The 25,282-nt window shown below is 47.5% G+C and overlaps 1 pseudogene; it reads right to left on the bottom strand.

The window, feature by feature from the left end:
* Window positions 1–8,631: 8,631 nt before the first annotated feature.
* LOC149362220 (uncharacterized) lies at window positions 8,632–24,498 on the bottom strand (annotated as a pseudogene).
* Between the last annotated feature and the right edge of the window lie 784 nt (window positions 24,499–25,282).

Here is a 25,282-nt window from a genome sequence, read left to right as displayed (position 1 = left end):
GCTGCTGACCCGAATGACGCGGGTTCGAACCCGTCCGCAGCGCTCGCATTTCGATGGAGACGAATGCTAGAGACCCGTGTACTTTGCGATGACAGTGCACGTTAGAGAACCCCAGGTTGTCGAAATTATCCGGAGCCCTTCACTACCTCATGGCTTGAGTCGCTTTGGGACGTCAAACCTCATACAACACATCAACAAAAAACGAAGCCTTGAGTAACGTAGACTTTCGTTCCTTTCTTTGCTCCCTTAACCTTGTCCCTTAATGGTCATTCCGCACACAACTTCTCAAAGTCACTCTGTACATCTCTCTAAGCACTCTAATCTCAGTCACTTGCATGTTTTTTTTTATTTTCTTCACAGCACAGCTAATGTCTCCATACATTATGGCCAATCTTACCAAAGGTCTCTAAGATTGATGCTTCAACCGGAGGTGTGCTGTCCTATGCCATAACAGATCTAAAGTATCTCAAGTGTTTCCACCCCCCCCCCTCCCCCGTAATCCGCACTGAACCTCTGTCGCAATTTCTCCGTCCTTTTGGGGCTGCGGCGCCATGGTACCTGAAGTTGCTTGCCTTCCTGGTCGCGCTGATTTGCAGTTCTAAATCCCCTTCCTCAGATTCGTTTGGCCCGCTCGATATCCGAATCTAGCTCACCATAAAAAGGTAAACAAGCGTGTTTAGCCTCTTCTCCAAACCTACGCCAGTTTAAATGAAAAATGCATGATCGTGTTTTGAGGAACACGAGGTAGTCTATTACTTTTTGAGGAACACCAGATAGACTTTGATGCATCGGATGAATTTACCTTCATTTTCATTATCCCGTGTCCGCTTTCCTCGAGTTCGCTCTACATCGCATCACATCCCCGTGTCCATTTTCTCGTGTCCGCGCATATTTGTCCGCCTGTACATACATTCACCCTTAGAGTGACGGACAGATCATCTAGAGAATAATAGAGATGCAATGTTAGACAAATATAAAATATTTGTTATATTTGTGTTTATATAATATTTAACACAAATATCACCCATGTTATAGCGTGTACATGGCCACGTATTGCGTACACTATGTACAAGGCCGCGTAGGCAGGACTTCAGGTTAACCACGTCATCCATGTGTGCTGGGAAGACAAAGAATAGGAAGAAGTAGTGGATGAAAGTCGCCTCTATAAAATGTATGGGCTTCCACGAGAGGTCCCGTAAATTAGAGATGCAAATAACCAAGTGAATGAAGGTGTCTTTTCATGACGAGTGGTATGCATGCTTTGCAAGTTGGCAACACAGCACGCACGCAGTCCACGAAGTAGGGTAGTAAAAGGCGCACCGTCATTTTTTTTTAATTTTGCACTTTTAATACACTATACATGAAGTACTGCTGCCAGAGATAAATACAGGAAGCTCTGGCGCGTTACGTCACATGTACTGATTTAAAATTCAAGTCATGCCTTCTCGCCAATAGATAGTTGAACAGGGTGAGCTCACGGGCTAGTTGGTTATTCATAATAATTTTTTCAACAGCGCATGCTACACAAGGACACAAGACGAGGAAACACACACACGAGCGCTGAACTGCAACTTTATTTGAGAAAAGGCGCCAACCTCTACATATATACCCTCAAGGAACCGCCCACTAGGGTAAAACCTAAAATCACTGCACGTGTCAAGCCATAAGCAAGAAAAAATATTCAAGAGTTAAGCATACAATACAAGAGTGACCAAGACCGCAAAAAAGAAGAAAGATTACAAGAAGCAGCGAGAAGAAATTATTTCACTTGCCCTTTTTTTGCGTAACAAACTTGTATTTTGTATTTTGTTTCGTATTTTTGTTTTGTTTGTATTTTGTATTTTTGTTTCACTTGTATTCTATGCTTAACTCTTGAATATTTTTTCTTGCTTATGGCTTGACACGTGCAGTGATTTTAGGTTTTACCCTAGTGGGCAGTTCCTTGAGGGTATATATGTAGAGGTTGGCGCCTTTTCTCAAATAAAGTTGCAGTTCAGCGCTCGTGTGTGTGTTTCCTCGTCTTGTGTCCTTGTGTAGCATGCGCTGTTGAAAAAATTATTATGAATAGATAGTGTTGTTCAGGTAGACCTTAGTGGACCTCAGGTGGACCTCAGAAGATACAAAAGCAGCTGTCACTTGGCTCCGCAGCAGAGCAAGAAGTAGGGTGTTTTTTAAAGCTACCCTGTGCAAAATAACCTAGCAGAAATATTATGCCAAGAACAACAGTCACGAGAACGCCATAACCGGTCTGATGACACTGTGTGCAGGCTTGTAGCGCCTGCGAACTGCGATTCACAGTAACCAAGGCAAAACCCCGTCAACCATGGTTAAACTGGTTCTTAACAGAGGCTCAGGAGTGCAGAGCCAAACTCTCCGTTGTCTTCGGTCTGCCTGCACCCGCCTTGCGGGGGCGCTGACAGTGCTCTCAAACGCGGCGAGGCCAGCATCAGCGCCCTTCCCATAGCCAGCGCGCTGAGGTCTGACTCCTCGACATAAGCTCTTCCTGCGCTTGGGGCTGGCGGGAAATTTGACCTGATTTTCTATTGTAAAGGAAAACTCGTGGCGCTGCAGGAATGTTGGAGCAGCGTAGCCGCACGAGAGTCTTCTCGAAAGCTCGAAACGGGGGTGTTGCTGTCGAAGAAACTCGTGCTGCCTGTTCTTAAGTCTGTGGGCGAAAAGAACCGTTGCTCGCACGGCAAGTCGCAATGCTGGTCAAGCTGAGGCTCAGCCATGGACAATGGAGCACTACAATCGGCCTAACCTAGAGGTGAAACGACAGCGCATTGTGTTTCTCTAACAGTCACCCACGGCCCCAGCATGTGAGTTGAGTTGGAAGGTTTAGTTAGCTACAGGTGGAACTAGATTTACCTTATTCTGCCGGCGAGCGCTTCATTGTAGCGACACATACAGCAGGGCCACACGCTTTTTGGTGACGACTTTTCATGTGGGTGCGAGTAGGAACTTTTGTTTTGTTTAGTGGAACCTGAAGTATCTATTTTTTCTTGCTTCAGTTATGACTGCAAGGATAGCGAAGCCTCACTTTCGGAGAAACCGCAGCGCGAAGGTGAACAATGCACCTCCACATTGGTTATCGCTTCCCAATGCGCTTTTGTCTTCATCGGCAGCGCGGAATATAGAAACAGAAAGAAACAAAGAAGGTGCGAACCAGTCCAACGAGATGGCGTTGCCGAGCGGCAGTGGGAGCGACCTTCCAGTTAGCGGCAACTAAGTTAAAATACTTTTGTTGCATTTCATCGACACTCTTCAGGACGCCGATAGAGGCATTCTGTATGTACGTTTATTTATTGTACATCCAAATGTGCACGAGGGAAAATGTATAAAGTAAACGAAATAAATCGGAAATAAAAGAAAATCACAAGGGACTCGTTGAGTATCTACAAAGTTTTGCAACAAAGCTCTCTGATCATATCAGCGGGGTCCCTTGTTGGCTGAACATTTCAGCTCAATGCCGAAGGTGGCATGACAATCGGGTGGACATCGTTGATAAGGACACGAAATGGACATCATTCAGAGCCCTGACAGCGTAGAGCAAAATCTTGCACTAAGAAAGGCTGCGGAAGATGGATGTAAACCAATAGGCAGCTAAGGTATTTAGATATTTGTGCAGAAAGAGTTCTGGCTCACAATAGAGGAAGAAAACTATGTAGCAAGTACGCAGGATACCATAACGGAATAACAATGACCGTTAAAAGGTGGTCTCTAGGCAGAGGGTAGGAACTGGGTCAACTGGATGAGAAAAAAAGCCGGCTATTAATGTACGTTAAATTGGAAACAGTGAAATCAGGAAGGAATCACTTTACAATAGTTCAAAAGGCAGGGCCCTGTCGTTCAAAGCCATATCAGGGTGTCTTAGAACGCGCAGATACAAGACGAAATGCACCTATGACGATTATTAATGTAGAGTGGGCGGCAAATATGCAGAGAGAGTTGAACACATTCTTCTGGAATGTCGTGCCAGCCATGCAGACGTCGATTCCGGCCAGATAGTTTTCTTTAAGGTAGTGGGGTTCTGGGATAATGAAAGTAACGTGGGTGTCTCCGTGGTAGAGGTAATAAAAAACGGTTAGAAAATCGGTCAAAATTGGTATAACCTGAATTCAATTGGAAGTCTCACTTAGACGAAGGGTTTGTTCCATGAAAGTCATTGAGGTTGAAAAACAAAATTGTTTTAAAATTAAACCTTGCAAAACCGTGCTGCTCGTTTCATTTATTCTGACTACTCAGGTTTTACTATCGTCACGGCTTTAAAAGCTCGTGCTGGACTTGACAGCCTTTCCCATCGTCGTAAACTGGCTCGCTTAACTCTTTTCCACAAAATTTACCATCATCCGTTGCTTCACGATGACTTCTTTCACTTACCCTCAGCAGTGTTTCCACGCCGTGACCATCCTTTCAAGATCAAACGCATCACATGTCACACTTCAAGTTTTGCCAAGTCATTCATGCCTAAAACCATTATTGATTGGAACCGGCTGCCTTCCACAATCTCAACTGAGACGAATGCGACATCATTTCATGAAATTTAAAAAAAATCAGAGCGATGTGTAGTTTTCTTCTAGTTCTGTTCTGCTCACCGTAATATGTTTGAGTTTTGTTTTCTCGTTCTGTTTATTACGTTGTTATATCTTTGTTTTTTCTTTGTGTTTTTTTTTTCATTTCGTTCGTTTTGCAGTTTATTGTTCCGCCACATTTGGATACTTGCTGACTGCCAGTTATTGCTCTTTTCTTTTTTCTTCCTCTGTTACTCATGTTAGGTGTTCCTTCTGTATATTCATGTTCGAATTTTACCACCCCCTATGTAACACCCTCGTGAAGAGGGCCTTTAGGGGTATCTTGAAATAAAATAAATATAAACAAACTGAGCCTGGTGACGCCCACCTCAAGCCAGTTTCAAGAGGATGCTGATACCATCCATCAATCTACCCACCCACCCATCATACATCCAACCACCCATTCGTCCGTCCGTCCGTCCGTCCGTCCGTCCGTCCGTCCGTCCTCCTATTTCCTTCCTTCCTTCCTTTCATCCATCCGTCCGTCCGTTAGACCCACTCAAAGTACTGGATGTTGACACACGGGTGCTAAAAGGCGCTTAGCAGCAGGTAAAGTCCTAGAGGTGTGGGTAGCGATTATTCCGCCTGAAAAGAACGGGTGCCCTGGCGCGTTTGCACAGTAGGGATTGAAAATTAAGATTCTAGATAAGCACACGTCCTTATCAATACTTATTTTTTGTTTCCGCTTTTTTTGTTCTTTCATGCATCTTTTTGCTATTGCGTATATTACAGGACACTTCTCAATTTTTGTAGTAGTATTGTTCTAGTCTTTGTTTCCTTATGTTATTAGACTTTCCTTAATTCGAGCGATGATATGCAGTTCAGCCGTGTACCAGTGCTTTATTGTACAGTGCCAAACAGGGCAGCAGAGTTTGTACCAGATATCTGCACCCCTTTGTATAATCACTCCTCCCCCCCCCCCCTGTAATGGTTGAAGAGCTCTGTGGAGAATGCATAAGTAAATAAATAAGTGCCCCCGCACCAACATATATTACCAGATTTATTACCAGCATACCATATATTACCAACAAACCTTCCCCGCCCCTTCAAATCTCCAATCACGATGCGAGAGATAGACCGCCATTTTGCCTCTCTTTCGACCATTGTCTCATTTCCCTGCCACCGACGGCACTCACAGCACGGAAGCGAGCGGCGCGTGACAGCGATCACAATGGCTCATTTGGGCCTTTGTGTGCGCCGGCGCGCCTCGTGACTCATGCGCGTCTCGCCTTCGCTGTTTTCCGCCCGATTAGCAGCGACCGACAGCTCTGCGCGGGCAGACGGAAAAAACAATGCATTCGGGCGAGATAAGCGATTACCGCATGAGCGCAGTGTTTCGGCCCGCCCCGACATTCTGTTTCCGTAACAATTCCCGGGCTGTTGCCGGGTGCACAGGATGCATTCTGTTGCTGTAACTAGCCGCCGTACAGATACTGCGTTTAAGAAAGAAATAGGCCATCAGTTCTAAACCAACGTTTCGGAAAGGTTTGCTCGAGGCGGGTTTTTATGCCCGGTTTCGCCGCTTCGACCTGTAATGCAATGACCAGTAGCATTCTCCTGACATTTATGTAATACCCTTATGTAATACCCCATTAAAGTCTCTTTCCTTCCTTCCTTATGTAATACCCCCCCAGGGGTCTTTAAGGGCCAATAAATGGTGATGATAATGATAATTTGTAGTCATTCCGAGAGAGGACACGAATATGCTATGGCAACGGCTGCACGCACCCTGCTATACAAGTAGGCACACAACAGCTGCTCAGAAGCGTCACATGGTGTTTTAACAATCAGTAAACGTGCCGTTGGACCGCACACCACACAAGCAGCGGATTAAGTGCAAAGGTATAGAGAAGCTACCTCGGCACTCAAAGCTGTCCCCAGCAATGCTACCCCCAAAACTACACGGATTATACCCTAGGTGCCTTAAATGATAGGAAATAGGGCAGGCTTTAGGCTCCGAGCTGAACGACGCTTTCAGCGTGGCAGCGAACATAGCATGCTTTTAGCCGCACACCCAAAGCAAACAAAGCAAATGCATGTCTTTAGCTGTACATCTCAAGGTTCCCCTTTTCCACTACGTCCAGTGAGAAAGGAAAGGGTCCCAAGTAAGGGCCTGGTTCTGCTCCAGTCCTAGACAGCGCAGTTAATAAATTCGCCTCCACTGCCACTCTCTACCTTTGTATTTTTTCGTCGACGTTGCAGCTCCCAGGAGTGCTTCTGTGCGAATGTTACGCAGGCCTTAAACTCGCGCGCACAGCTGTCGATGCTTTGTTCATGGACACAGCTGCTGTCCCCTGAGCACGCAGTCAGCGAGGATCCCTTTCGATAACGGGGCACAATAGGAGGAATAGCAAAGAGGCAGGAATCCTCGCTGTGTGTGTTTAGAGCGGGGTGGGAGGGGGGGGGGGGGGGTACAGGCTTTTCCGGCTGTTGACTTTGCTTCTGAGGGTTGTAATACAAGTGTAGGAGGACATGAGAAGTCAACCGCATTAGCTGGTAAATTTGTTAACTGTTGTTAACTTTTAAACTATACAGATAGGCGCATGGCTGAAACTGCAGACCATTAGGTGGCGTTTGGTAAAACTGATATCACTTTTTAGAATTTAAAACATGCGATTGCACTCGGCGCTGGGGATCAGAAAATATTGGGCCCTTTTTGAGAAGGGTGTGTTTTTGGCGCGCGCGATACGAAAGGAATCAGAACTGAAGTACTGACAAGAATCTTTCAACTCTGCGCAGTTCGTTACAATTAAAAGTTTTTCGCGGTAATCAATAAGTTTATAACCATGTCGAATTTTGTTACCGGATTTCGTTCCAAAAGTGTGAAGTCTTTCTTCTACACTAATTGTTACATTCAGTTTACTTTGCAAAAAGTCGTTATTTGCCGCGTCACAAAGCGATGCCAGGCATTCGACTGCTGGTTCCTGAAGGCCATAAATGACATTGCTGCTACGGCTACGGTTTTCAAGTTCATCTGCTTCGACTGTGATGATATCAGCATTTAATTTGATCCCTGGGAATATAAAGTTCCCAGATCCGTGACTTTCACCTGAGTAGCCGACAAGTGGACGAAGGACGACTAGAGAGGATGAAGCCTAGTTTTCCACTGTTGTAACTCTCGGAGAAGTTTGTATCGCAATGAATTCATTCATACGACCAATTATTTCTTTCTGGCCCTCAAGAACGCTAAGAACTTATTGTTGTATAGATTGTTTTACTCTCCGAGTTTTCATCGTCATGTACCGAGTGAATAGAACATGGAATTTCATCTACATCGCCGCACCGAACGAGTATAGGCAGACGAAAAAGCATAGACAAACCCAAAAACGCGGTTTCCAACTTTTCTGGGCAGGACAGCAGCGGAAGACAAACGCTGCTGCTTTCATGACATTCGGCTTTTCTTAAATATTTGGCCGTCTATCTTCGACAAGACCACAAAACTATGCTGAAAAACTGCTGACCAGACTCCCCGACGTCCCATATGCTCCAAAGATCTCGCGAGTCTGCCTGTCTCCATTCATTTCAGAGCGAGAAATCTACTTTACTGCCAAAGCTGCAAAAGCCGCCTCGTCGCTGAAGCTTTGCCAAAATAAATAAGATTACCGCGGCCGGGTTTCGAACCCGGGGCGACGCGAACAGAACAGCGTCACTGGCCAGTGCACGAAAGCCCTATGCTATCGCCGCTTTTTTTTTTTCTTAAGCATGGTATTTATTGCAATGATGCGATGTTTATGTACCGTCTTTGTCAAAAGTAACCAGGCTGCATGGTTTGCATCTAGCTTGTATAGTGGAGCCCTTGTGGCTTTCCTAAAGACCAAAAGTTGTTGGAAGGTAATAAGACCCCCAGTCCTCGCCTTTAACGACCATTTCAGCTTCAGGGAAGCTGTAAGGGCTCCACCGTACGAGCTAGAAGCAAACCATACAGCCTGGTTACTTTTTACAAAGACTGTACATGAGCTATCTACAAACAACGGCACATCAAAACACAAGCACGAAAAAAGAGTCAAATCGGAGCACGTAGCGAATACAACATAACACGACACATCTAAGCAACAAAGAACTAGAAAAAAGGTAATGAACAACACAGCACTAAGAGTGAGTACCACTCCGGTTCATACTCGGTCTGTACATACAATTGTTTTAGCTGTACAATCATTCTACAGAAATGGCCTTTAGCAGAAACAACTGATTCACAATGTCGGTCAATCATGCGTTTTTTCCACAGGCTCTGTAATCCAATTAAAGATAACATATCTAAGAGTTCATCAGCAAATCGTATTGGAGTGAGAAATCGTACAGATCGCCGCGTCAAATGGTCTTTTTTTCGATGTCCGTTGCATGATGTCCCAGAAGAGTATTGCATCTTTACAATGGATGAAACAATGCTCAATTGTTTCAGGAGCACCACAATGGCGACAAGCCAACGTAGACAAGAAAATACCCTTTTTCTCTAGCCATATTTTAACTGGTAAAGTCTCAGTGTGTAGCTTCAAGAAAAATGTGTTTGTACGTGGCGAGATGGGAATTTTACCTGCTCTCTTGAGAAGGTCATGTCTCGGCATACCAAAATACGCAGAGCGATACAGTGGCGAAGGAAAGAACATACAGATTATGTCCTTGTACAACCGTTTCCTCGACACCGAGAAAAAGAACTCCGGGTAAAAACGTACAAGTAGGAAACGAACGGACAAATACACCACATGCATGAATCCCTTCAAACACGGACGATCATAAGCATTAGAAGACACAACGACGCTCTTTAAAGCATGAACTAAATTTACTTGCAGCAATTTCCGCAGCATTCGGTGTGTAGAGTCCCGGAAAAACATGAAACGAGAAACCACCTGTCGAACATGCAGGTGGAATAAACCGAGGCCACCAGCGCTTACAGGCCGGAAAAAATTATCACGCCTCGTTGATTCAAAACACGAACCCCACATAAAAGTTGAGAAACCTCTGCGCGAACGTTGGATATAAAGTCTTGTGCAATGAATAATTTGCAGTACATAATAAATTTTCGTGATGAGCATCAGATTGCATGCGGTCGCCCTGCCAAAACTCGAGAGACCATGGGGCACAAAAGTCTCAGCATAACGCTGAATAGTTGGCACGCGGTTTTTCCAGTAATGTCATCATCATCATCATCATCATCATCAGCCTGACTACACCCACTGCAGGGCAAAGGCCTCTCCCATGTCTCTCCAATTAACCCTGTCCTTTGTCAGTTGCCACCACTGTATCCCCGCAAACTTCTTAATCTCATCCGCCCACCTAACTTTCTGCCATCCCCTGCTACGTTTGCTTTCTCTTGGAATCCACTCCGTTACCCTTAAGGACCAGCGGTTATCTTGCCTTCGCATTACATGCCCTGCCGAAGCCCATTTCTTCCTCTTGATTTCAACTAAGATGTCATTAACCCGCGTTTGTTCCCTCACCCACTCCGCCCGCTTTCGATCTCTTAACGTTACACCTATCATTTTCCTTTCCATAGCTCGCTGCGTTGTTCTTAACTTAAGCTGAACCCTCTTTGTTAGCCTCCACGTTTCTGCCCCATAGGTGAGTACCGGTAGGATACAGCTGTTGTATACTTTTCTCTTCAGGGATATTGGTAAGCTACCATTCATGATCTGAGAGAACCTGCCATATGCGCTCCACCCCATTCTTATTCTTCTAGTTATTTCCCTCTCATGATCCGGGTCTGCGGTCACTACCTGCCCTAAGTAGACATATTCTCTTACCACTTCCAGTACCTCGCTACCAATGGCGAACTGCTGTTCCCTTGCTAGGCTGTTGAACATTACTTTGGTTTTCTGCATGTTAATTCTTAGCCCCACCGTTCTGCTCTGCCTGTCTAACTAATTGATCATGCTTTGCAGTTCTTGTCCTGAGTGGTTAGCAAGGCAATGTCATCATCGAATCGTAAATTACTCAGGTATTCTCCATTAACTCTTATCCCCAACTGTTCCCATTCCAGTCCCCGGAATACCTCCTGTAAGCAGGCAGTGAAGAGCATTGGCGAGATTGTGTCTCCCTGCCTGACACCTTTCCGTATTGGAATTTTATTGCTGACTTTATGGAGAACTATAGTAGCTGTGCAATCATTATAGATATCTTCCAATATTTTCACATAGCACTCTTCTACACCCTGATTCCGCAATGCCTGCATGACAGCTGAGGTTTCCACTGAGTCAAATGCTTTCTCGTAATCAATGAAGGCTATATATAGGGGTTGGTTATATTCTGCGCATTTCTCTATCACCTGATTGATAGTGTGAATGTGATCTATTGTCGAGTATCCTTTACGAAAGCCTGCCTGATCATTTGGTTGACTAAAGTCCAAGGTTGTCCTGACTCTATTAGCGATTGCCTTAGTAAATACCTTGTAGGCAACGGACAATAAGCTGATTGGTCTGTAATTCTTCAAGTCCTTGACGTCTCCTTTCTTATGAATTAAGATAATGTTAGCGTTCTTCCAAGGTACTGGTACTCTCGAGGTCACAAGGCATTGCGTATACAGGGTGGCTAGTTTTTGTAGCACAATCTCTCCTCCTTCCTTCAACAAATCTGCTGTTACTTGATCCTCACCACCTGCTTTCCTTCTTTGCATTGCTCCTAAGGCTTTCTTTACTTCCTCCTTCGTTACTGGCAGGATGTCCCATTGCTGTGCTCGACTGCCTCCCTCAGTAACTTGATGATTAGATTCGCTACTGTATAGATTTTTGTAGAACTCTTCGGCTAATTCAACTATCTTATCCATATTGATGATGACATTGCCCTGTTTGTCTTTTAGCGCATACATCTGGTTTTTACCTATGCCCAGTTTTCTCCTCACTGATTTTAGGCTTCCTCCGCTCCTTAGAGCATGCTCGATTTTCTCCATGTTAAACTTTCTTATGTCCGCTACCTTGCGCTTATTTATTAACTTCGATAGCTCTGCTAGTTCTATCCTGTCCGTGGAGTTAGACGTCCTCATGCTTTGACGTTTCTTAATCAGATCTTTAGTCTACTGAGATAGCTTGCTGGTATCCTGTCGAACAATCCTCCCACCTACTTCTGCGGCGCACACTGTAACGATAGCTGTAAGATTATCATTCATTGTTTCAACACTACGGTCGTCTTCTTCAGTTAAAGCGGAAAATCTGTTTTGCAGCGGCATTCTGAATTCCTCTACCTTCCCTCTTAATGCTAATTCGTTAATAGCCTTTCTCTTCACCAGTTTCCTCCGTTCCCTCTTCAAATCTAAGCTAACACGAGACCTTACCATTCTGTGGTCGCTACAACGGACCTTACCGAGGGCCTCCACATCCTCTACGATGCCAGGGTGTGCACACAGTATGAAGTTTATTTCATTTTTAGTCTGACCATTGGGGCTCTTCCACGTCCACTTCCTGTTTGCTCGTTTCCGGAAGAAGGTATTCATAATCCGTAAATTATTTCTATCTGCGAACTCTACTAATAACTCTCCCCTACTGTTCCTAGAACCAATGCCATAGTCACCTACCGCCTTGTCTCCAGCCTGCTTTTTACCTACCTTTGCATTAAAGTCGCCCATCAGTACAGTGTACTGCGATTTTACTTTGGTCATTGCCGATTCCACATCCTCATAGAAGCTTTCAACTATATATCTGGTCATCATGGCTTGATGTAGGCGCGTAGGCCTGCACCACCTTCAGCTTGTACCTCTTATTAAGCCTAATTACGATAGCTGCCACTCTCTCGTTAATACTGTAAAACTCCTCGATGTTGCCAGCTATATCCTGATTAATGAGGAATCCCACACCTAGTTCTCGCCAACAGCGGGCGGTTCGCGGAGCGGTATAGAGACGACGACGGCACGTCCGCGTGTAATGTACAGACAGAAGCGTGAAAGCTGCAGCGCATACGCGAGGGGCTATACGCGACGCTCCATTCCTGGACGATGTCCGAGCCACGGTGTAAGAAATATTTCAGGTGTAGTAACAGCGCCTCCGCGGCCGCGGAAATTTCGTACCAACTTCGACGCTTCACCGTGAGATGGCGCTACTGTACAGGAGGCTTTCAAACGTGCGCCGTGACGCGTGCCACGGTGTAAGAAATATTGACGCGTGCTATCAGCAATTCTAGCGTTGTCGGTGGTGCGTCACTTGTGCGAAATTAGCTTACTTGATTTTAATGGCACTTTTCAGCGAAACTGGCCAGCTAGATTTCCAGGTTATGACCTGATGTTACTTTAAAGATGCGATGGCATCTGAAACGGCGATAATTTTTGGCGTGTGGTCCGCTTTTCCTCAGGCAACGAACGCCTAACATGGCCTGTTATTGTGTAGATAAAAAAGCACAATGGAGCTGCAACAATTATATCACAGCTAGCCATGTCTACCAACGTCCGCTATTTCGATCGCCACTTTTGCTTTCCATGTGTGTATGGAACAGCTAGACACTGGTGTACATAGTTCGGTAACAGGTCATCATTCCTACGGAATTTAGAACCACAGGTATCGGATACAATACTGACGCCCACAAAAGTACTGACAAGTAGTATGTGTGTATATTTTTTTCTCGTGGCACACAAACGGCTTTTCACTGCAGGTAGGTGTTTGTAGAGCTCGGGTTAAAAAGAGGGAAGCAGCTGCAAGAATTTCAAAGGCATATAGAACGCACTTCAATTTATTCTCTGAAAACACAAGCAATGAAATGCACCAATTCATTACGCAGTTATGACAACAAACAGGCCCCGTGGGCGATACTTTACTCTGTGACAATGCAACGAAAAGAGAGTACTTCAAAATTTCAACGAGGATAAAACAGTTTTAAACTAGCTTCGATAGCTTGCGCAGCTTTTGTGTTTTGTTTTAAACATTCTATTTCAGCTGCTTGCAATACTTACGCATTGTCGACTTTATGCTCACCGCATGGAAATGACATCTTATGATTGTCTAGAATGTAGTCGACAGTTATGTCGTAGACATTCTTATCAGAAGCATGTTTCTGAGACTGTTTTTCTATTTCGTTTAAGAGAGAAAATATGGCAACATTTGCATTTAGCAGCCCGCCTCGTGTTTTCTGCAAAACTAAGGCTGCTTCAGGCCTGGTCACGTTTGCAGATGCCGTTAGCCCAGTTTTGCACGCTGAGCAATCGGTGCATTTCGGCAGTTTCCTGCATAGAAACCCGGTCACATAATAAATTATACAATCGGTTACACTACCTGAGTCGGGTTCGTTGTGAATAATGTCCTCACATTCATTCTCTCTCTACAAGACCATCAAGTTTGGCCTTCAGCTCATTGATACGTGGCTCGTAAGGTTCTTTGAAGGCTAGAATCATGTCGGACAGGTTTATCAGACGCGAGTCTTCATTGTCATGTACCGTCTTCATTGTCATGTAAAAGTAACCAGGCTTCATGGTTTGCTTCTAGCTTGTATAGTTGAGCCCTTGTGGCTTTCCTAAAGACCAAAAGTTGTTGGAAGGTAAAAAGACCCCCAGTCCTTCCCTCTAACTGCTATTTGAGCTTCAGGGAAGCTGTAGGGGTTCCACTGTACGAGCTAGAAGCAAACCATGCAGCCTGGTTAATTTTGACAAAGATGGTACCTGGCAGTTACCATATCTTGGAGGTTTCAACTAGCTGCACACAGAAAGCATGCTGTACAGCTGCAAGAAAGTTGGTAGACACGGGTGCTCATTTTGCCCACCTGCTTGGCGGATAATACCGAATAATTTTTCGAGCACATCTTGGTTAAACTTCGCAGTTAAAACATACTTGAAATTGCATTTCTCCAACAGGTACTTGGAAAGTTGCATGCTTGAGAGAATAGTCACTCTTAAGCCCTCGGCAGTTGAATTTGACAGAACATCTCTGCCTTCACGTCTTTTTCCCATTCATTGAGCCAGTTCAGAAAAGATTCCAGAACAATAAAATCTTGACTGTGCAGTTTTAACCCTTCCTTTTGATGTTTCCGATTCAATGCATCGAATAAATTGCTCATTTTCACAGTAAAATCAAGAGTGCCCTTGACACTATCTAGACCTGGCGTACCTCTTTTGGAATAGAACTATAGCCCATTGGCAACGCTGAGGCTGAACAGCAGTGTTGCTAGTTTCACCCGCATCTTTTCAGTATTTGTTGGGTGTAGATGTGAGTATGAGAGTTTAGGACAAACCCTCAATTTGCCTTCATGCTTAGTGTCTGCAACGTATAGCGTGTCATAGTGTGACGATAAAACACGGGTTAACACAAAGCACTTTTTCCCCATTTCTTTTGCCTTCAAAGAGACGACTTGACTACACGCATGAAGCAGATAATCCTTGGCAACCAAACACCGCCACACAAGTGAAATCATCACTAACAAAGCAAGACACAAACGTGAAAAGCAAGCGCAAAAGCAGCACGCTACGAACACAGTGCAAGGCGCCAAGCCCCCTCGGCTCTAACGCCATCTGGTGGCGCGGGAGGGAAATGGGTACTGAATTTCCTCTCCGGGCGCCGTGTGGACGGCGCGGTGAGCTGTATCACCTGAAATATTTCTTACACCGTGGTTCTCGCCTATCTGCTAATCCACGATAGCACAGTACATGCCCGCCCTTTAGTACTGTATACGCCTCATCTGTCCTGCTAACCTCACTAAGCCCTATGACATCCCATTTAATTCCGGCTAATTCCTCCAATAGCACTGCTAAGCTAGCCTCACTTGATAAGGTTCTTGCGTTAAACGTTGCCAGGTTCAGTTTCCAATGGCGGCCTGTCCGGAGCCAGAGATTCTTAGCACCTTAGTAATGTGCACTGTGCTTATAGGCACTCAAAGGAACACATAGGTACTTTGGTGGCGTACGTGTCCATTGTACACCAGCGTATTCGGCAGGTGTCGTTCCCCACATACTAAACCAGAGACCGCAACTCTTAGAACGAAGCTCCTGACACTGAACCGAAGTCTTCCGTTAAACGAATAACCTCATCGATGCTTGGCTTATGAGAGCAGGAAAACGCGAGGTCATCCACATAGGCTAACACCTTCAGTTCGTGACCCATGATAAGAATTCCACTGACAGCTGCACTGTTTATAACACTTATCCAAAGTGGCTCCAAGTATAATGCGAACAGCAGTGGAGAAAGCGGGCAGCCCTGTATCACAAAGGACTGAATTTGAACTGGTTTTGAGAGAGAGCCATTAACAATTAAGCACATTGAACAGTTTTTGTAACAAAGGCGTATCCCAGTGGAAAGGACTGAACCAAAATTGACGCGATTTAGAAGATAAAAAAGGAAGGAATGGGACACCTGATCGAACGCCTTTGCAAGGTGAATTTGCATCAGTACTAATTGTTCATGAGCGTCACTGCAACACTGTGCGCGCTATATGTGAATTAGATTGTATGGACCGACCCCTCAAGTCACATGTGTGATAAGGTCCAATCAAAGTAGCCAATGCAAGCTGTAGCCAATTTGAGAGGACCTTAGCGAGGATATTGTAATCAACATTAGAAAGCGTGATAGGTGTGTAGCCGTCTACAGATAGTAGTTTTTCCTTATTGTCAGTTTTCGGTCTCAAGACAATATGACTTTTGGTAAATGACTTTGGCAAAAATCCAACATCAATACTCTGCTCAAAAATTTGGAGCAGGACAGGGGATAACACAGATTCAAAGGGGTTATAAAATTCCCTGAGAGGCCGTCAGGCCCTGGTGTTTTCGAAAGCGGTAATCGATCAATTTCATCTTCCAAATCACCCAAGCTTATAGGACCACTTATTATCACCTACTCATCCTCAGACAGCGGCGAAACCGTAGTCACCCAGCGCGCTGCATTAGCATCGTCAGCAGTGTTTGAGCGGCAGCAAAAATCGAGGTGTAGTATATTGAAAACTCGGTTACTATTTCATCTGTACTTGTGACCAGGCGCAACCAAAGTAGAGCTCAGAGACGCACTTGGCACTTACGTGCCGACGCTCATCAAGCAAAGTCTGTCTAGTTGGCTGCTCACAGTGCAAAACACGATTACTGAGGGACCGTACACGGGCCGCTCGAAAACGTTTGGCATCGAGCATTTGAAGGTGACACTTTACAGTTGCGCTTTCTTCTGTGTGCAACCCTGGAGGCTCGCATTCAAGTTGGTGCAAATTACAAAGGCTTTAAAGCAGCCGTTTCTCCTGACCATGCTTAAAGTAAGACCTCATGGAGCCGATCTCGACAGCTACGCCACGAACTTCTTCCTTAAACATCTCCCAAGCTGCAAATAATGAGACTCTCATGGTCAGGCAAGATTCCAAAGCTGTCCTTACTCGCTGCTTGAACTTCCTCATTTAGCAACGAAGAGTTAAGCTTCCACAGTGACCACTGTGGCTATAATTTAGGACGGGCACATCCTCCAATCCACGAAATGACCATGGCATGATCAGAGAAAGAAACAGGCCTGACTTCACACGAAATACTCCTTTTAAAGAGATCTGCGGAAACGGGAATTCGATCTAGGCGTGAATGCAAGGCTCCTCTAATAAATGTAAAGGCGGATGACAATCCGGCATCAATTATTCCTACGTTTTCTGTGATAGCCGATAAAATTCCAGCGCTCTTATCAGCGTTTTCATTTGGACCACTGTGGTCACGTGGGTCGCACACGCAGTTAAAATCACCCATGAGTATGAGTACGACATACCGGTCACAGTCTAAATAAGCTGCCATACCCTTAAAGAAAACTGCTCACTGCTCCCGATTATTCGAAGCATACACGTTGATGAAGCTCCACGATTCGCCATGCAGCCGAAAATCACAACACATAACGCGCCCTTCCGTGTCAACCTGGTTCATAAAGTCAGAAACAGATAGACTCTTTTTGAAGAACAGAATGCAGCCTGCCGAAAGGCCTACCGAGTGCTACACACAGACATCGTAATCTGTTAAGAAAGACCGCAGGGCCACTCTCTCTCCAATTCACTTCCGATTTTAGACTCGTGGATGGCAACAACGTCTAGCCGAGTGATCGTAAACAATCGGCGCAACTCTGCCTGTTTCTGCCTAGCCGGAGCCCACAGATGTAGAGCGCGGCGACGATCATCTGCTGGACTTTCGCCATGGTGACCAACGCGCACATAAGCCAACCATCCGCGATGTCGGGCGCCAGTCCGGAGAGTGAGGCCTCTCTAGAGCTGGCGCCCTTTTTCCTCGATCTGGAACGCCGAGGAAATTTCTTGGTCTTTGACTTTAAATGGCGGCACTTGTGCTTGGATGCAGGGGAGGCGTCCTCCTGAGAGGAGGCAGAACTCGGCGAAACGCCCCGCTTCGAGGACAAAGTTGAACTTGGCACATCCGCCCCACATTTGCCGTCAGGGAGTGAGCTGACAGGCTGGCAATCAGCCACCTGTACGGCACACCCAACAGTGGCATCAGGAGTCCCATCAGCGCAGGTTCTTGGCGCCGCAGCCACACCACCACCCTTTTTTTTCTCCGCCTCACGCACAGGGCAGGAACGCGCACTAAGAGCTTCATCACTGACTCAGTGCGTTTCCGGTGTGTATACTTAGCCAGGCAGTGGCGATCCACATCTGCAAACAGTTGCCCCGCCGTGGGAGGCTCACGCTGCAGATCAGGACCAGCATCAGACACGAGGCGATGAGTAGGTGATTCAGCGGGTGTAACGGCTGACATGTCCCCAGCAGCATCCAAAACTTCTGTTGCGTCCATCAAATGATTCTACAGAGTGTCGTCCATGGCAGGGGTGCCACTGCGGAACCTATCGGCATACGACACAACGCACTCCTCTGAAGTATGGCCAAATCGGCGACAATCATCACACCGGGGAGTACGAGAGTGACGGCGTAATGCCCAACCTTGTGACAACGGAGACACAAGGGAGGCCTGCCTGGAATTAAAACCAGGCTCTATAGCCCACAAACTGTCAAGAGATGAGGTACGTCGTTGACAGTGACGCCATCAGCAAGAGTCAGTGCAATGTCTCTATTGAAAGTGCGCATCCCCACCATTTCCGAAACTCGCCAGTGCTCCACTGTGATGGATGTAAGTTTTCCGCAAGCTCGAAGGGCGTCACGAATGTAGACGTCTTCTAGGTGTTCTGGGAGGCAAAGAAGCTTCGGCTTGACGGTCTTCGGTTCTGGGTCAATGACCGGAGAACGACGGTTTTTAGCTTTGGCTAACGCTGTCTTGCAAGTTACCGTCCGCACGTGTGACCTCTGGAACTGTCCGACGGAACTGACTTTACTTAAATTTACGACACCGCGTAAGGCATCTTTAAAGTCATTGGCACGATAGGGACGGCCAGCAAGGTCGGCATGCAGAAAAACGGAGTTGAAAACCAGCTTACCAGCAGGTAGACGGGACAGGACTGTACGATAAGTAGTATTACTGGCGGCAGACGTCGCAACAGCACCTCGACGTGGGCCGATTTATCCCCCCGATTTATTTTTAAGGCGAAAGCCTTTAATGGCTCATGCTCGCGGTGTCCGTCCATGCTCGCGGTGTCCGTCCATGCTCACGGTGTCCGTCCATGCTCGCGGTGTCCGTCCTTGCACTGGAATCGTGCCAACTGTGGCCTCTCCTCCGCGCAGCGGCGCAACCTCATCCGTAATTTCCTTTCCTCTAATTCATTTTCTTCACTACGGGCCCTCTTGCTGTTCCTTCTTTCACTCCCACTTCCTCCCTTACTCTGAAAACGGATGAAGGGTGTCCACCGAGAGATATGCCAGACAGTTATGGCGTAATTTCCTTTCCTCAAATAGAATTTTCATTTTCTTCACTACAGCCACTCTGTCTTTCTTCTTTCACTCCCACTGCCTCCCTTCCTGTACGGTGCGGTTCGGGTGTCCACCGCGACGTTTGCTAGCCAACGGATCTTGCAGCCGCAGCAACACAAAAGCGCGATTCAGGCGTCCACCGACCCAGGGTGTCAGTTATGAGCACTTCCTTTCCTTAAAATGATCGGAGTGTAAACGTGAACGCAAACGCCAATGATGTATGGATGTATGGATGGCAAACTTTATTACGCAAGCGAGTTGGGACCATGCAAAGTCTCAGGGCCACCGCACAGCCCTCACATTACGCGCATGTGTCCAGGCCACGTAGGGCCATGGCACTGGCACCCCGGTTCATACAGCGAAGTTGCGTGTCCGGGTCCTGCGACGCAAGGAGGGCCTCTCATTCCTCCCATGTACCGATGGCGGCCTGTCCCTACGGGGGAGGATCGGCAGGGCAGTCGAAGATGATGTGGACCAGGGTGGCGTGCGATTCTCCACAGAGAGTGCACTCTGGGGAAACATGGCGGAAGTAGGATAGAAGCTGAGGGGTAGGAAGAGTTCGGGTCTGGAGTCGCCTCCAGAGGATTTGTTGCGAGTGGGATAGGCGGGGGTGGGGAGGGGGATAGAGTCGACGGGCAAGGCGTGCTTGTTGAGTCAGTTCTGAGAACGTGTGTGCCCGCTCCCTCGAGAAATCCCGGCTGGGGTCGCCATTTGCCCGGCAAATAAGTCCTCGGGCCATGTTATCGGCGGCCTCATTTCCAGGATTGCCAGAGTGAGCCGGCACCCACACGAGTTCAATACGCCTATCGAAATTTAGGGTGCACATTCTCAATATTTGCCACGCGGGGGGATCGACGCGTCCGCGGGCTAAGTTAAGAATGGCTGTTTGAATCGCTAACTATATAAGCCGCATTGGTTTCGGCAATGGCTATTGCTATAGCTGCTTCCTCTGCTTCTTCCGGGGTACAAGGGGGGTCTATTAAATGGGTAAGTGGGGAGGCTGCTGGATGGTAAGCCACAGCTACTGAAAGGTCTGCACCACACGCGGCATCCACCCAGCGCACGTCCTCTGAAGTGCCATATTCTTTATGGAGAGCTTTGGCTCGCTCGACTCGGCGGGATTGATGGTATTCAGGGTGGACATTCTTAGGAAGGGGTTTGAGGATAAGCGCGGTGTGTATGGCGCGAGGGAGAGAGATGAAGTCTGTAGTGTGTGCGGGTATGCGAATTCCTAGAGAATCCAGTATATATCGTCCGGTTTCCGTGCCAGCCACACGAAGGTACTGTGTGTAGCGATGTGCATCTATAAGTTCTTGTATAGTGTTGTGCATTCCTAATTTTAAGAGCCTGTCCGTGCTAGTGCTCTATGGTAGGTTTAGCGCTGCTTTGGTAGCCATGTGGATTAGAGCATTGATCTTATCTTTATCCGCATATGAGAGGTTCAGGTAAGGAGTGGCGTAAAGAATGCGACTAAGCACAAAGGCATGCAGCACCTTGAGATTGTCTGCTTCGTCTAGACCGGCTCGTGAATGTGGAGCTCTTCTAAAAAGATACATGACGGAGTAAGTGGACTGTTTTAGTGCTTTCAGGGAAAGGTTGTTTTTCCCCGTGTCCTGTAAATATAGGCCAAGAATGCGGAAGGTGGGTGTTTGCGGTATGGGAGTGTCATGCAGGTAAATCGTGATGGAGGAGGTAGGGACGCGCCGCGGGCGGATTATGAGGAGTGCTGACTTTGTGGGGGAGAATTCAAGCCCAATGTTTGCCGCGTGAGTAGCTATAGTTGTGGCGGCTTCCTGAAGGGTCGATTCTCTGTCGCCATCCGAGCCGTATGTGGTCCAAACCGTTATATCATCCGCGTAAAGTGTGTGTCCTAAGCGCGGGATGCGGCTGAGAGCCTTCGCCAAGAGAATGAGGGTGAGGTTGAAGAGGAAGGGATATAACACCGCCCCTTGCGGGGTACCAATGTTACCAAGCGTGAAGGAGGGGGTCTGTATATCATCTATATGCAGGGAGGCGGTGCGGCCGTTTAAGAAGGCCCGGATATAGTTGTAGGTCTTAGGCCCCAACTGCAGCTCTTGGATGCCTTGCAGGATGGCGCTATGCGTAACTTTGTCGAATGCTTTGGTGAGGCCGACTGCCAGGATTGCTCTGGTGTTGTGTAACATGTCATTGAGGATAGCGTGTGAAATCTGCAGCAGGGCGTCCTGTGCCGAGAGATGGGCTCGAAATCCTACCATAGTATGGGGATAGAGTCCATGGGATTCCATGTGTTGCGTGAGACGGGTGACAATGACATGCTCAAACAGTTTGCCCAGGCACGAAGTCAGCGAAATGGGACGGAGATTTTGGGCATTAATGGGCTTATTTGGTTTAGGAATTAATGAAAATTATTTTCCCGTGCTTCCATTCAGCAGGTAGCGCCCCCATTTCCCAGCACTCATTGAAGTAGTCGGTTAGAAGGGAAATTGAACGGTCATCTAGATTTCTGAGCATGACATTTGTGATTTGGTCCTCCCCAGGAGTTGAGTTTCGGAGCTTAATAAGGGCTGCTCTGACTTCAACCTCCATAATGGGGGCGTCGAGGGAGGGTTGATCGGAGCCTACATAGTCGGGATATGATACAGCGTGGCCCACAGTGGTATATGTTGATTGGAGTTGGCGTAACAGTGCTTGATGATTTTGTCGATATTGAGGGGTAAGTCTTGAGTGGAAGCCGAGTTTGCTTTTTAGCTTCAGTGGGGTCTATCATATGTCGTAGAAGATGCTAGGCCCTGGTGGAGGAGAGATTACCTCCTAATCCGTCACATAATTGGTGCCAGTTAGATTTACTGAGTGCGGCACTGAGCTCTTCTATTTGTTTTTATAGTTGCGCTAATTTTAGCTTAAGTTTCCGATTCTGTTTCTGGGTTTTCCAGCATGTGAGGATACTACTTTGAGCTTGGATTAGGTGCGCTAAGCGACTATCTACAACGGGAGTCTCAGAGGTGGCGTCTAACGTTTGCGTGAATGCCTGGACAACCTGTTTCAGCTCTGTCATCCATGTGTGGAGGTTAAAGGGGGATTCTAATGTTTTGGCCTCTCTGTGCTTTCGAAGATTATCCCAGCTGGTAATCCGGACACGGTAGTTTTTAGCTTTTTTGGCGAAGTCAAGCTGTATAGTTATGATGTAATGATCACTGCCCAGGGCCTCATTTGAGTTCGTCCAGATTGGTTTGGGAAGGTTGCGACCAAAAGTAAGATCTGGGCTAGTGTCGGCAGTGACACTATTGCCGATTCATGTAGGTGTGCTCAGATCATTATATATGGACAGGCCGTGCATCTGAAGGGTGTTGCGCAATTCCGCTCCTCTCTTGCTAGTGCGTGTGTACCCCCAGTCTACATGTGCGCAGTTGAAGTCACCTAATATAATTAGGGGGTCCTTTTTTGCAGCGTTGGAGGCGGCTTTAATGAGAGAGATTAAATCTGACACCGGCTGCCGCGGAAGGAGGTAACAGTTGAGGATGAAGAGGGGTTGAGATCTGTGAGTGGAGGGGATTAATTCTAGGAATGTGTGAGCTACCGGCGAAGTTAGTACATGACAAGTGTATGGCACAAAATGTCGGAGATACGTGGTAACACTGGGGCTTGGAGTGGTGTCAGAGGGTACCAGAGCGTATCCTGGCAGCGATAAATTTGTGCCAGCATCCTAAAGTGCTACTATATCAGGTGGTGTGGAGGAAGCAGAGAGGAGCTGCTGCAGGGGTTCTCGTTTCCGACGAAACCCCTTGCAGTTCCATTGTAGAATGCTTAATTGGAGATTATTGCCCGTCAACTGCGCCATGCTGGAGGGGGGGGGGGGAGGGGGGGCGAAGTATGGGAGCAGCCATGGGGTTGCTAGCTGGGATATGTGAAGACATTCCAGCAATTATTTGTGGAATTTGTTGTAAAATGGCAGTGGTTACTTGACTGATAATCGTTTCTGTAAGCTTTATGACGGCGGCTTGAATGTAATTTTGAGTCTGAGCCAGAATACTGGCTTCGAGCTGCTGGGCAAAGTTATTTAATTTAGAATCCATGTCTCGAATGTCGTCTGGTCTGCGTTTCTTTTGTGGAGGGGGTGTGGAGGGTTGGGGTGTTGTTGAAGAGGGTTGGGGTGTTGGTGAAGGAGGGGGTGGAGAAACGGTAGGAGGGATAGAATTAATGGCTGCCCTAAGATGCCTTACCTCTTCCCGTAGCAAAGCTATCTCTTCCTCCCGCTGTGAGGTTTGGGGTGTACCGGTGGGTTTGGTCCAGGCTCGCTGGCGATCTTGATGAGGCATTAGCGGTGGAAAGTCTTTGGCGTGGGCACTGGTTGTTTGGGTTTCGGCGCGGCCTGTCTAGGAGGTGGAGGGGTCCTGGCTTTGCACGAGCCTGTGCCGGTAAGGTGGGACCACCACACAGAATGCAGCTTGGCGTGCATGGGGTCTCTTGAGGGGTGTGCTTCTCGCCACACCGCGGGCAGAGTCCAGCCTTCGGGAGAGGGCACACGTCGTACCTGTGTCCAGGTTTCCTGAAGTTAGTGCAGGCGTCGGGGCTACTCTTGCATTTGGTGCAGCGGTGTACCACACAAATATATTTAATTGTGTGAGGCACGGGACCTGAGGCAAAAGTTATTAAGATGGACGCTGTTTTTCCCATGCGTCGGGCCGCTATAATGTTAGCGTCCGGGTTTCTGTACTGTAAGTCAGTCAGGATTTGCTCTGGTATTTCATTCCAGTAGGCCCGGAAAATGACGCCCTTGACTGCTGCTGGAGGGGCCGCGATGTACGCGGCTACCGGGTATTGTTGTCCATCTAAAGTAATTTGTTGAATTTTGACCAATGCCAGAGCTGTTGCCTCCGCTACCGTCGAAGGTGTTGTTGGTTGGGTGGATTCTTATGTGCAACTCGGCAATCACTGAACAGCTGAGCGTCGAGTGAAGTGCCTGCAGGATACTGAGAGCCGGGATCTTCTCCAGGGAGAGGCCGCCTCGCGGGCGAAAGACGACTCTGATGGTTCCCGCCAGCAGTGCGGCGAGTTGCTTACTTCTATGGACGACGGCGCGCGTCATGCGTAGAAGATGCGACGTCTCCTCGAACGCGTTTAGGGAGTTCCCAGACGCAGCGTCCGGTGGCGCGTCGGCGTTGGTGGGGCTTGGCTTTGGTTCAACGGAGGCCGATGCCGGGTGTTTGGGGGGCGAATTGGAATCCATGGTCCGATTACGGTATGCATGGAGCACAGTTTTCCACTCACCAGGGTGGCAATCCGACGGGTTAGAGGTCCCTCCATCCACGGGCTCCTCCATGCCTGTTGGGTAGGAAGTAACGCGGCTCGCCGGCGAGGCTCGCCTCGACGAGGCGAGGCTTAGCGCAGCGGCGTGGCTGCCAGAGACATTTCACCAGGTAGCTCACCGAGGTCATTGGGCACATCCAAAAGATGGTAGCAGTTGGGGTCCGTGAACCTTCCAGGATCCGTTGAGGGCCTTGGTGGGTCCTAGAAAGGACTTAGCTGGGCACAGGAACCAGAAATTGACGGAGCCGATAATAAACGCGTCCGCTCATTCGGGCCCCCTAGAGGCCATCCCAACGCCAATGAACACAATGAACGCCGAACGGACAACGGCGACGGTGACGCCGCGAAACTGGCGTCAAAGAGCTCACTGTAAAACACTGCAATCAGAATAGAGACCGCAGTCACCAAAGACAATAAAAACCGCACATGCGGGAAGCTCGCCACGCGCCAAGCGGTTCGGGAAAGCGGCGGTGGGTTGACCACAAGGCTTTCGCCAAGCACACTTTAGAATTTCCAAAGTGTCTTCGCTAATTTTTTTTAGTGCGTTGGTGCTCAACACGAGGCGTGATCGGTTGCGGCGATAGTATAGTCCATCTCCGCTGAAATGGACTATGCTATCGCCGCAGCCGGCCACGCCTTGTGTTGAACACCAACACACTTTCGCGCAGTGCATTGCACATCATCGTCTTCAGCTTTTATCTTCA

This window comes from Amblyomma mixtum, chromosome 2 (assembly GCF_055824585.1).
Source record: "Amblyomma mixtum isolate Tamu chromosome 2, ASM5582458v1, whole genome shotgun sequence".
NCBI lineage: Eukaryota > Metazoa > Arthropoda > Arachnida > Ixodida > Ixodidae > Amblyomma > Amblyomma mixtum.
The sequence above is the reverse complement of the archived record's forward strand: the minus strand, read 5'-3'. Positions and strand labels throughout refer to the sequence as shown.